The sequence below is a fragment of the Chelonia mydas genome, chromosome 2, assembly GCF_015237465.2.
Source record: "Chelonia mydas isolate rCheMyd1 chromosome 2, rCheMyd1.pri.v2, whole genome shotgun sequence".
Classification (NCBI taxonomy): domain Eukaryota; kingdom Metazoa; phylum Chordata; order Testudines; family Cheloniidae; genus Chelonia; species Chelonia mydas.
Window position 1 is genome coordinate 16,067,636 of NC_057850.1, and position 9,722 is coordinate 16,077,357.

At 45.3% G+C, this 9,722-nt stretch overlaps 1 protein-coding gene across 1 annotated transcript in view; it reads right to left on the reverse strand.

The window, feature by feature from the left end:
* The window catches only part of TG (thyroglobulin), a 204,517-nt gene that overhangs the window by 40,234 nt on the left and 154,561 nt on the right, over positions 1-9,722 (reverse strand). The window lies entirely within an intron of this gene.

Here is a 9,722-nt window from a genome sequence, read left to right on the forward strand (position 1 = left end):
TGGGGAATCTCCTTTGTACTTTAAAGCTTGATGTGGAAGTTTTTGAGATACAGAGAATATAGAACATCACAGTGCTCTTCAGAGTAGGATCAATATTTAAATCATGAGCCAAAGCCACAGAGCCCAGACGAGAACTCAGGAGTTCCTGGCTTCCAATTCCATGTTCAGACCACTTCCCCAGACCTGTCACAGCTGGGGTTGTGTTTGGAAAAGAGCTCACTGGGAAAGGATGTCATAATGTCGTTGAGTAACCACAAAAGCCACTTATTCAAAATGCAGGTATGTTAGCATAGCCTGATAGCATCTGACCTACAACATCAGGGCTGGAATAAGCAGTGACATGGTTAAAAATGACTCAGTTCTAATTTCCAAACGTTTAGATCAGTTTACTATAATAATTGCTCAGATGCACTTCCGTCTTTAAAAAAAACCCAGAGAAGCTGATCGCCTCTGCTGATTAGCTTTTTTCACTATAAAACAAGTTAAATACAAAACTATATACCCAGCAAAACACAAAAACAGAGGCAAAGAAAAAAAAGTAAATGTATTTTTAATATTTGGTCTCTGAGAAGCCATGCATAGCAGTTAAAAACATCCACGTCCATTTCATTGTTTCTAGCAAGCATATACATTGACTGTAGTCGTGAAGCATCCTGTCTGATTCCTGAAGTAATCTGTTTTCAGATATACTCAGAAAGGGACTATTGTTTAGATGCTGAGACAGTCCTGCAAGCTCGCCACTTGGATAGCTCCCGCAGGTCCATTATTACTATACTCCTTAATGATTTTTCTCTTTCGTTAAGTTAAAATAAAAAACTTCAAGGATCTAGAAAGACACTATAATTATTTATTCATTAGTTTAGTGGTAGACTACAGGAGGGCTGCAGCTAAGTAAAGAAAATGTCAAAATATCAAGAATGTAGCTTTTCTGTTGCCGAAGAAGTTACTGTAGAAAGGGATCTATGAGTTGACACAGGCCAGGGGGAGTAAAGAGGCATGGATTCTATTCCCAGTTGTGCCACTGATCTGCCAGGAGTTCTTAGACAAATAATTACATGTGTAATAATCCCAGCCTTACATGGATATTGTGAGGATAATTCATTAATGATTGCAAAGCACTTTGAGATCAGTGGAGGAAAGGTGTCAGGTAGGCCAGATTCTCTAGCTTGCAGCATTGCCTGAGTGGGGCAAAGGGAGAAGAAACGGTCCAAAACTTCCCTGACTCAGAAACCTGTGCTTTTAGTAGGGGTAGAACCAATATAACAGGTTCCTATGCCCCTTGCACAGGGGATAGGATAGAGCTGAGGAGAAGCATTGTGGAGGTGTGGAGGATGAATATCACACTTCAGCTATTCCCAGGTAACAGATGGCCCTTTAGGGACAGTTGCCAGCAGGTGCAAGTTAGAGCAGTCCCCTCATTGCTCTAGCTGAAGCAGAGAATCAGGCAACTAGCTAAAAGCAGCTGAGAATCTGGCCTTGTGACTGCACAGTACTATTATCACTTAAAATTGCCACCTCTTCTGCCCACCCTTAGGAGTGGAGGGTGCACTTTTCAAGTAGTGCTCAGCATCCACTGGATGGCACCCTCTGTGATGCTGGACAAGTTACGTAACCTCTCTGAGCCTCAGTTTCCCAGTCTGAGAAATGGGGCTGATGTCAAATAGCTCTTTACAAAGGTGGGTGTTTCAATGGAGGGGGTGGATAAAGAGATACAGGCTATAATAATTAATAATTTGACTGACAGCCAGGACTGCAGTTTTGGTGTGCCATGTCTAGCACGCTGCTTGAATGCACTTCAGGATTTTGTTTTGAAGCAGTTCAAGGAATCGTAGTGACTACTTTTTCCCAGCAAGCTATTCCCTCAGTTAATCAGGACTATCGTGTCCCTCTGTCATGTTGCTGCGGTGTGGATTCCATTGTATGAGATGTGCAACACAGACTAACTGTGGAACAGAAGCCTTCACGCTGACCTCCTGCATTTGTACTTGTTCAGGTGTGTTACATATAACAATAGACTGAACCACAACCCAGACCCCACAACTTCTCTCCTTCCCCCTCCCTCCCTCTCTCTCATGCATGAGTATCCCTTGATCTTAGGGAAACAAGGTGGGTGAGTGGAGTGATCACCCCGCTCCTGCCCGGAGGGGTTAAACGCAGCCCCAGGGGAGGACTGTGGCTGGGGAAGGCTGAATGGAGAAGCAGCCTCAGCTGTGGCCACACCCCAATCAGGGCCCAGCTGGCCCTTATAAGAGGGCAGTGGGCCAGGAGCATGGAGTCTCCCTCTCTCGCCTTTTGAGAGGGTGGGACCTCGCTGTTGCGAGCTGAGTAGGGTACCTAAACTGGAGCAGGGCTAGGGGAAGGCCAGAGGAGCTGGGGAGCCCCGGCCTGGAAACCCCCCCATGCTGCAGGCCTAGTGTAAGGCCAAATAGGTACTAGGGTTGCAGGGGCAGCCCAAGGATAGGCGGCGGCAGCAGGTCCAAACCCTCCTTGGCGGTGATGAGTGGCAATTATACTGCAGTCCGCCCCAGGGAACGGAGGCTACATGGTGACTGGCAGTAGCCATATACTGAAGCAAGGTGGGCATAGGGGGTTGGAGGTTCCCTGGGGAGGGGAGACCCAGAGAGACTGTGGGGTACTGCAAGGGGGCAGAACCCTGAGGAAAGGGGTACTGGGGTCTGGGAGGGACACAGGGGGCGGTGGTGGTGACGGCACCGGCCTGCAGAGGGTGCTCCGGAGCTGGAAAAAGAGCTAATTCCCAGACATCCAGCAGGAGGCGCCGCAGGGGTGAGTCTCACCACATTACAGTGGGGTAATATCTTTTATTGGACCAACCTCTATTAGTGAGAAAGACAAACTTTGGAGCTCTTCTTCAGGTCTGGGAAAGGTATTAAGAGTGTCAGAGCTAAATACAAAATCGAACAGATACTTTCGCATAAGTAAGCATATTCTAAGGAACCATTCAAGGTGAAGTGGCCTGTCAACACTGATTTTAAGGCCATGATATTTAGTGTCTAGCAAAGTTATGAATTTAATAAAGACACTAGATTTATGGCTTATTATAACAATCTGTAACCCACTGGCCCCCTTCCCCCAGCTCCTTTTTGTCCTGTGACTACAAGGGTGCTAATGGGCTACTTCACCTTGAATGATCCCTTAAAATATGTGCTAACTACTTATGATAAACTATTTGTTCGGCTTTGTGTTTAGCTATGACGCTCTTAGCCCAGGTCTACACTGCAGAATTACATTGGTATAACTACATGGCTCAGGGGTGTGAAATTCTCCACTCAGCAACATAGTTATACAGACTGAAGCTCTGGTGTAGACAGCGCTATGTTGGCGGGAGAGCTCCTCCCACTGACATAGCTACCGCCACTCGCAGAGATGGAGTTATTAAGCCAACAGGAGAGCTCTCTCCTCTTGGCTTGGAGCATTTTCACCAGAACCACTGCAGCTGTAGAGATGCAAGTTTCTAGTGTGGACAAGCCCATAATACCTTTCCCCAGACCCGAAGAAGAGCTCTGCATAGCTCAAAAGTTTGTCTGTCTCACCAGTAGAAGTTAGTCCAATAAAAGATATTACCCCACTAACCTTGTCTCGCTAATATCCTGGGATCAATACAGGTACAACCACACAGCATATATCCCTTGATCTCTCATTTAAACTGAATGGCTTTCTAGGTGCCCACTTTACTGCATTTTCATATGGCTATTTTCAGACTGGCCAATTTTTGAGGAGGACTGGAATGAAAACAATTAACTGAGAAAGCAACTGACCAGATCTTCCTCTTGGGTAAATCATCAGAACCCTCTTGACTTCAACATCTTAATAAGGGCTGAGTTTGCTCTTACTCCTACAGGAGCCCAAACCTTTGTTTGTTCCCAGAGCTCAGGCAATAGCTATGTTATGACTATTTAACAGGGTTATTATTATGGTAGCGCTTAAAGGCCAGTAAGAATAGGGCCCTGTTATGCTGGCACTGCACAAACACAGAGTAGTAGACAATCCTTACCAACTTCAGAATTAGTTGCGGCCCAGCAAAGCACTTGTGTGTATGTTCAGTGTGAAGAATGGGAGTAATCCCATTGACTGACTTCAGAGCCCTGGCTAAAGTTCTGTTCTGGAGTGGGGCTATATGAGGAGGAGCATTATGTGGGGTATTGAGTCAAGATGTGTGAAACGTTCGCAGTGAGATCAGAAAGGACACACAACTCACCACTAACTTGAAATTCAGTTCACAAACCTTCCCTGGGAACCTGGTCCAGTTTTGAGAGACCTGGGCCACTACATGGCTTGGCATGAAAATATGACCTCTCCCCCAGCCTCTGTCTTTGCCTATTTGCATTGCAACTCTTTAGGGTCAGGGACCGCTTACTACTTGATGTTTGTACAGCGCCTAGCACAATGGGGCTCCTGAGGCACTACTGTAACAAACATAATTATTAATCATCATCATGTGAAATCCAGGGAAAGCCAGACAAGCAGACCCAGACATGGCCTGCGCCTGTGTTGATGAGCTCAGCTTCCCCCTTGGCACTGCAGAACTACACACTGGAGTTTTCAGAGGAATCCCTGGACATATGGCTCCTCTGGGAGCTGTGCTCTCTATGGGCCAACAGGAACTAGTGGCCGCTGCAGAGCAGAGCGGAAGCAAGAAAATCCCTTGCATTCCCTCCTGATCTCTGGGTATTTACATGCTCTGCAAGTGGGATCTCCAGCTTCTTCCACGAGGAAAACCCCTGCTCTCCCCATCCCAGCCAAACATGAAAGTTCACAGCCAACTCCGCAAGCTGAAACTCCCCATAGGTTATTCCTGCAGAGGAAAGAATGAGGGCCAGAACCTCAGCGGGAGTAAACTGGCATCACTCCATTATATAATAGCTGATCCCAAACCGCAAAATTCAAATGAAGATCCAAACTTCCCAGAAGTTTGAGGGGGTTGCAAAGGTCAGGACCGTTTCAGGGGTTTTACTCTGGAACCCATGTCTAGGAGCGATCTCTTTTTTCTTCCTCTAACAGCAGCAATTTTGCAACAGGCTCAGCCACAGAGTTTGTTCTGCTGTTTTCCATGGTGGTGACCATTTCCTCAGTCTGCTTTTTTTGATAACATTTGTATTCAGGAAGTAAGTCTTGCACTTTGGCGTTAAACCTAATATAGATCCAATGCTATGCCTCTTGGTTAATCACTTTTTTTTTGGAGTGGGGGGACCGTAATTCAGTAATATTTGAAAGTGATAGACTTATCTTCCCTGTTGGAGAGCTCCTTCTGAAATTTGCTTGAAGGTCAAGGGGTGGGGGAGATTCCTGTTAACAAAAGAGTTAGGCAAGCAAAATTCAAATTCACAAACAACATTTGTTTCCTCATCATTTCTTCATCCGCAACTGCAGACCTCAGGAGCAAATGTGAGAGCAGAAGCTGGAGACTACCCACAAAGAAGGCTTCAACTTTGAGCAAATAATTTTCATATTTAACAGAAATATACTATATACATCAGCACAGGCCTATGATAAAGAGAGACGCATGAAAAAACAAACATATGTGAAGGGTCCTGCTTTTCTCTTAATCACGTTCACCTAGAAAACACTGTCTCTGTATGATTAATAATAATAACCAGGGATAAATTGGACATGAGCTTAAAAAAAGAGGGCCTGTTTAGAGAGATGCAGAAACTTGGAATGAATTGTTCACTCACACTGGTTGAAATTCCCAGTATCGCCAACTCCAAACATTCAAACATCATGAATCAGGCACCAAAAGATCATGAGATTGGCTTAAAAATAATAAATGTGGGGTTCTTTTATTTTCCTTCTGATTTTCAAGTCTTTTTCTGGACACACATGGGGGCTAGAAAGTTACTTTTAAATGAAAGCTGAGATTCCCACATAATCATATGATTACAGGAGCTGAGGCTTTAAGAAAAAAATGTCTCACATATCATGCAACTCACAACAAAATCATGAGAGTTAGCAACACTGCCCCTGTGCAGACGGTCAATATGAGACCAATTCACTGTATAAATCCCACTCAAAATTGGGCTTAAATGGAATTTAAGTCACATACAGTTCTTGCTCTGGCTATCTGCACTGGGGTGGCTCACTGTGTCCTGTGGAAAGTTATCTGACCTCTTTGTCAACCCCTTTGAAAAAACAGGAACTATTACCTCACTGAAAATGAATTGCTGCATTCGAGTTAAGCAATCCTAACTAATATCATTGCACCCCCCGCGGCCCCAGCCCCATTTACAGGAATAGTAGGAAGTATTACAGTGAATGTTGTGCAATTGTACAAAGGGTAATGAATGGCTGTTTCAGTGACAAGATGGCATTATGCTAGCCACCTTAGCCTGCAGTGTCTCTGCACAATAATACTATGTGCCTCATGTATGCCTGGAACTGGCCACTTCCTCAGACTGCAAACAATTACACCTCTCTTCATTCACATGGACTCTGAAAACTCACTTCTGCAAAGTCTTTCAGTGGTGAATCACCAGTGAGCTATAGCCAAAAACCTGCACTGAAAATGGCTTTTACCACCTGCACTGCAATAGAAACTGTGCTCCCAGGGAGCAGTATCCCTCCATCACTGTCCTCCGCACAGCCTCTCATGCACCATGGCCTCTTTGTTCTTTTCTTGTGCTTTTGGACTAACTGTACATCCTTCTTGGGCTGCTTTCTGCCCTGAGATACTCACATTGCCACAGAAGTTAACGGAATTACTCTGGACAAGTATGATGGAGCAGAAGCCAATTCACGCGGTCTTGATCTCTGCCTGAAAGCGCACCATACACATGAATGAAGATATAACAACATCAACAATAATAAGAATCCCAAAAGGCAAGACTGGGATCTGTTTAACAAATACTCCAGTGCTCAAGCTAATGAGACTGTCCATGCTTGTATCCGACCAATGTCAAATATAAAGCTGTATTTATGGCTATTAGAATCATAGAATATTAGGGTTGGAAGAGACCTCACGAGGTCATCTAGTCCAATCCCCTGCTCAAAGCAGGACCAATCCCCAACTAAATCATCCCAGCCATGGCTTTGTCACGCTGGGCCTTAAAAACCTCTAAGGATGGAGATTCCACCATCTCTCTAGGTAACCCATTCCAGTGCTTCACCACCCTCCTAGTGAAATAGTGTTTCCTAATATCCAACCTAGACCTCCCACACTGCAACTGGAGACCATTGCTTCTTGTTCTGTCATCTGCCATCACTGAGAACAGCCGAGCTCCATCCTCTTTGGAACCCCCCCTTCAGGTAATTGAAGGCTGCTATCAAATTCCCCCTCACTCTTCTCTTCTGCAGACTAAACAAGCCCAGTTCCCTCAGCCTCTCCTTGTAAGTCAGGTGCCCCAGCCCCTTAATCATTTTCACTGCCCTCTGCTGGACTCTCTCCAATTTGTCCACATCCCTTCTGTAGTGGGGGGACCAAAACTGGACACAATACTCCAGGTGTGGCCTCACCAGTGCCCAATAGAGGGGAATAATCACTTCCGTTGATCTGCTGGAAATGCTCCTACTAATGCAGCCCAATATACCGTTGGCCTTCTTGGCAACAAGGGCACACTGCTGACTCATATCCAGCTTCTGGTCCACTGTAATCCCCGGGTCCTTTTCTGCAGAACTGCTGCTTAGCCAGTCGGTCCCCAGCCTGTAGCAGTGCATGGGATTCTTCCGTCCTAAATGCAGGAAGTGTTATTGGTTAACAGTGCCCATAGAGTGCTCGGTGTTATACAAAGAGGCAAGAAGGCGCAGCCCATGAGTCATGAAGCTCACACGCGTGCATAAGTGAGGGGAAGTAGTACAGCATGTTATACAGCAGTTAAATGGCATTTGGCCATGCCCTGAAAAAAGAATGTTAAGGTCTTCCACATTCCCAGCACAGCAGAAGTGGGTCTCCAAGTCTCTAAATGTGGGAAGAGTCTATTGGATGAGCTCAGGAAGATCACACCAAACACAGGGGGCTGCAGTGAAGAAGGCACAAAGGTGATCAAGAAAGATGCTAATGAACAGACGAGGCTGGGAGCGTTGGCAGATGGGTGGGACGATGTTGGGGAAATATGGTGGGTCAGAGCTAGGGATGGTTTTGCTGCGCAAGCATCTGCCTGAGATTTCTGAAAATGGAAAAAAAAAAAAAAAAGACTTTTTTCCATCAATTCTGACATTTTGCAGGTGGTAAGGTTTTTTTTTCTTTTTTTCTTTCCTGCACAGCTCTCGACAGATGCCATTTTGCTAGTAACAGAGGAGATTCTGCAAAGCACAGTGTTCCTGTATCTCAAATGACTCACTTGTTGCTTGCGTGATTGTTACTCTATCAAGCCAGTAACTTTCAGTAACAGGATATGAACACCTTTAACACAATTTACAAGCCCCCCCCACTGAATTCAACAGCAAAACTCTTTGATTTAGAAGGGAGCAAAGCCACGCCGGTATCAAATCTAATTGTTTACCATATTTATAAATATGTGATTAGCCTACAGTGCTGGTGCTATCCATTGCACAGATGCAAGATGCAGTGCAGAATCCATGAGCCCAACCTTAGCAATCAAAAGTGGGTACATGTAGAGTAGGGATTTTCATTTAACTCCCTCCAGCAAGAATTGATCTACTTCTCTTTAAACATGTTACCCTTGTAAGCTGCCTGCTTTTGGATCAGACTGTGCCCTGTTTTGGCAAGGACAGGTGTGTTTCAGTCCAGCTTTGTGAATGCCATCTGTTGCTCAGTGCCATATCCCTTACACAATATGCTCCCCTGGCCCTCTCCAATAGAAAAATGTTCGTTTCATGTTCAGAGTCCTCGTCAGCCTTCAAACTGCTACACTCTGTACTAGATTCTGACTAACCCAGTGCAAATATACATGGGGAGGAGCGGGGATGATAGCCCCCCACAGTTGCATCCCCGCACACAATCCCAGTCCTTGCACTTCCTTGACACAAGAACTGCACCAGGCTTGGGCTGCTGTTAGATATGGAGTAGAAGGGTGAAGGCAAGACATAGCCCTGCCCCTCCACACACAGTCTGATACAGAACCGGACCTGGGCTCCTCTGACGATCCCAGTCTGGGATCTGGAAAATCTGTCTGGAAAATTCTAGCAGGGGAGGCGCACCTTCTGCCGTAGAACTGTGGCTTCCAGAAACAGTCAGATCCTACAGTCAGACTTTAACTGGCAGTGATAATGATGCAATGCTAAAGTAGCAATGGCTGCTGTCAAAACCTCCCCCTAAGAGCACTAGATGTGAGAGCTCACCCTTGCAAACCCACTTCCATTGCAAACCTCCCAATCCTTTACCCTCTGTTCAAGGTAACAACCACTAGCATAGCACATAAAAATAAGGAAACTCTCCTCTAATTACTGTGGTTCAGTTTTGGCACAACCTGCTACCAGGGAAATTTAACCACTCTCCCTTGGTTGCAATATGTCCTATCGAACAGCTTCTAAGGCTGTTGAGCTTTTCCATCTCATTAAGCGTCATGGCTCGGCAATTAACTTCTAACCTGCAGCAATTCTAAGGCTGAAACATTAATCAACAGCTGAACTCTAGCATGGTTTTTTTAATCCTGCCATATGACGTTAACATTTCAGAACCCATGCTGGTCATAAAAACAATGGGTATATTAAGCTACCTTGAATAACCTACAGACTTTTATGTATAAGCCTTTTCTATGGGTTCACTGAGTGATCTTGAGCAGGTCATTTGATAGCTTTGTGCCTTAGTT